Here is a 4,422-nt window from a genome sequence, read left to right as displayed (position 1 = left end):
GGAGGTGAGGTCGGTAGCAGAAAGGAGCGAAGGACCAACTGCTTCCAAAAGCGATTGCACGGGCCGAAATCCCGGGATGACTCGTTTGGTACGACGCTCCAGTGCCTCGTCTGGAGGTACTGCCTTTTTCTCTCTTGTTCAAACATTTCGTCAGCGCATGCACAAATGTTCAGGCTCTCCGATACCTAGCCTACCCAACAAATTAAGATGCTGTTTTTTGCAAGCAATTGAGGTTTGAGTTGATTCTACAGGCATAAACGTAACGTAAGAACAGTGCGTATCTTGTCTTCTCGAGACAGAGGTGAGAGATGGTTTCATGCAAACTGGGCACCTAAAATGCTGAAAACTTCAATCGGTGTTGTATTTGGCTGGTAGGTCTGGGTGACCCGACACTTATAAAAATGAATGAAATGAGAATCGGGGGGCTTTCCTTGTCATGGAATGGCAGAATTACAGCATGATCGAGGCAACTTGAGAAGCAAAAGACTGGCCCTCATCAAATGACTAAAGAGCAGCCGGAGGAAAAAGTAGTGAAAAGAAGATCTCTAGCCAGATACTAAGGAGTAGTCCTGGTGTGTGCTGTTAACGTAGGACTTTTGATTTCTGAACACGTTTTTATTGTTGAAAATTCGCGACAAAGTACTGCTTTTTTTTCGCAGTTATCCTTGTAGCAATCATCTTGTCAAAGAAATGGTATAATGTAAATAAGAGTATACCGAGATTTATATTAGCAAATTACCTGTCCTCTTACCACTCAGTTAAACCCTACATCTCTATGCCATGAGCGCATTCAAAATCTTCTCAAGTGTAATCTTCGCGGAAATTACATTCTGTCTTTCAATAAACCTTAATATTTTTTTTTTCTTACGTATCAGGTACCGTAGTTATTCAGTTATAAGGCCCACGGTTTTTTCAAGAAAAATCTGTCTTTGGGTGGCAAGTTAGTGTTAAATTTGGGGTGCGTCTTATAGCCAAGTATTTTCGCGCAACAAAATCTGAAGATCACAATTTGAAAAGAACTTGCAGTTTAAACAACACAAGAAAAGGACACTAGTTGTCAATTAAAAAAAAGAATAGTGCTTTTAGAGACCTTTAGAACACTAAACGACTTCAAGAGAAAAGCAAAGAAAAGGAAATTTGCATACATGCTTAAAAGCACGTGCTCAGTAACGTGATACCGATGACAACAACACCATTGTTCGAAACTTGTTTCGAATTCCGAGAATCGTGTTTGTCGCTCGCATGAAAAGTTTCTTCTCTGAACAAACAGTGTGGAGATAAAACATACCTTCTTCGTTCATCCAGCCTTTCTTGTGCACTGAAATTTGCATCCTTGGTGGCGTGTTGATATTCAGCTGTCGAACACCTTTGAATATGACTTTCGGTGGGAGTTTTTCGCCGTTCGCTTTCGCTTGAAGTCTGAGGTCTGAACTCTGACTATTTATTAAGCCGGAAGGTCATGCGTTGTATGTTTATCATTTCAGGTGTCAACTTTTAGCTGTTGTTTTTACGTATATCATTAAATGCGTGATTTTTTCACTTTGTTTACGTTAACAAAAAGAGTTCGCATGTCAATTGTGTAAGGATAATTACTCTCAAGTTCATCACATGAATGCGCTACCAGATTTTATCCGTACCACTGAGTTTACCAGAGAATCTAAGACCGCATTTTGTACAGCGGCTTTTCTTTTTAATAAATATATCTTTAATATCATGTATTTAGTCATGTATGTATTTTCGTTGTAAATGTAACGTCTCGAAGACATTGGCTCTTGTAGTTATTGTGAAATTCGAACGAAGTTTATGCATGAATGTATGTTACTATCAGCATAGCGCGTTCGTGCACTAGGTAATCTGCGCCTTCAGTGCTTACCATATGACAGATAAAATGGTTTTCCCCTTGAACATTTAAGCCTTCGAAATCAAATCTTACATTAAATTGTAATGACAAGGGCGGTCTGGAGCTGTGAGTAGGCGTGGGATTTGTCTCATATGGTTTAGGGGCAGACATATCTCTCCACCAAGGACGTACCGGGAGGCGAGGTCGTTAGCAGAAAGCAGCCTCATAGTTATATCCATCAAAGTTCAATCCTCTATTGAAGTCATCAAGAGCACGTTCTCTCACTTGTGACATAACAGGGTTCTCGATCTCTGTAATACCGATTGATTCCAGTTCCCAGAATCTTTTCAATGTTTCGTTGACTCCACTGTTTTCTACAACTGTCAGCATGGATGAAGTGTGCTTTGATTGGCGGTTTACTTGTCCAGTGACACTCCAGCCGAGACAAGATTCCACAGCAACAAGTGAATCTCTCTTACAGACCCCAGTCACAAATGAGTAGTAGTGGTCTGCACCAACAAGAACATCTACTTGAACTGAATCACGAGGATAATTATCTACAAGAGTTAAGCCTTGAAGATGAGAGTTCTTATGGAAGTCCATCTATACTGGTCCTCCGAGAGGAATACAAATTTTGGGAAAAGAAAGGGCCTCTATCTCCACCTTTGAATCTCCCTTAATTGGTGAAAGGGTAAATTTCACTCTTTGGAATCTCTTCGTTTCGCTGGTTTCCCCACCTTGCGTTGTGACACTTAATAGCTCTGAGGGACCTTGCAGGTCAAGGGCCTCTGCAATGTTCTTTCGTATATACGAACGTTGACTCTCTGAATCTAGTAAAACACCGACTGTTACTCCTTGACCCTTAACAATTAACCTGGCCATTGCTGTCTGTACGAGTGTTTCTCTCATAGGTAATGCAGGCTTAGTTGAAGCCAATCCACTTAAACTAGTGTTGCTTAGGTGCCAAGGTGTAGCAACTGACTGCTGCCCATGTAATAACCAGTGATGTCGGTGACTACAATTCGCCACAAAACACTAGAATGGCGCAACAAATTCTGGAGAAGTGCTTGTGGTTGCTAGGTTTTAAACAATTGATACTAGTTTCCATCTGCCATCAAGTGATTTTTCATTAAACACTGGGAAATTTTGTGAGTCATGATCTGCCTTGTAGAAATTACAATTTAGCTGTGTTGGAGGGGCGTGTTTCACCAAGTAGTGCAGAAGCAGTTTACATCTCATTCTCACCACCCATTTTTGGAAATGGAGACTTTCTTCGGTTTTCTTTACCTTTATCAGCACTGTGATTGCCGGGGGTGATGTTCACAGTGAACCTCTTTCTCTTGCATCTTTGGACACAACTTGTTGGTTAAGAAATTTAAAGAACAATTCAAGGCCTATTTCATCTTCTTGGGTATCTGCAAGTTTCAATTCCCATTTTTCTAAGAACTGAGGTGATAACTTGGACTCAAAAAGGGGTAACAAAATACATCCATGGTTCATTGGATCTTCTCCAAGAGCCACTAAAGCTCTGGTTCTGTTCATCATGAAGTATCATAGATATCTATGAGGGAGGATGCATCAACAACAGACTTAGCATCCATCTTGATGACAGATTTTACTAGAAATGAGATGATCATACGTTTTCTTCCATACCTGTGTCTAAGGCATTCAACAGCTGCTTCATAATTTGCTCCAGTTACTTCAAATCCATCTATTGCTTTCAAAGCATTTCCAGTTAGCACTAAGCGTAGATAAGTAAAATTCTAAACATTTGGTTGAAATTTCAACACATCGCCATTAAACTTTGGCAACTCAATTCTCGGTAATTTCAGATTTGAGGATAGACAACTATAGCTATCCTTCGAGGAATGATCTCCCACATCGCAATCTTTCTTTTGGAATTCATGAGCAGCATCCACATCTTTATCTACTTCACTCAGAATGTTTCCCCATCTGCGGAGTTCCTCCTGCATCATATCCTCTGCAACAAGCGCGATTTATTCTTTTCTCAGTTGAAGATAATTCTCAGGGTACACAGTTACCCTTTCAATTCTCAACTGCACTTTGATTTTGTTGTTTGTATTTTGACTTACAGTGTAGCATGAAAATTTTGCGGGAGTTTTATTTTGCAGATTGGCGATTTTTTGTGGTTTACGGGAACAAATTTTTGCGGTTCGAGATGACTGAAATTTCTGGTGGGAACTAATTTTTGCGATTCTCTGTTCAAGTAGCAGAATATTAAGTGTAAGAAACCTTAATATGGTATTTTCAACTTTTATTTTACGGTCTGTTGAGTCAAATTTCACTCTACTTACATATTTGACCCATCGCAGAAGTCGTTGTACCAGCAAATACCACTGCGTTTAACCAACCCCTTGATGTATCAATCAATCGCTCGTGTAAACATTTCATGAGGGAAAAATTTGGTAGCATCGAAAACGAAGACCCACTCGAAAACATGGAAAAATCTCAGCCCGGCTAACCGAGCTAAGATTTTTTCATGTTTTCGAGGTCTTAGGTCTTCGTTCTTTGTTTTCGATACTATCAGAAAAACTTCAAGGATGGTATGCTGGAAAAGTTGA

The sequence above is a fragment of the Montipora capricornis genome, chromosome 6, assembly GCF_036669925.1.
Source record: "Montipora capricornis isolate CH-2021 chromosome 6, ASM3666992v2, whole genome shotgun sequence".
NCBI classification, from domain to species: domain Eukaryota; kingdom Metazoa; phylum Cnidaria; class Anthozoa; order Scleractinia; family Acroporidae; genus Montipora; species Montipora capricornis.
Note: the sequence above shows the minus strand (reverse complement) of the source record.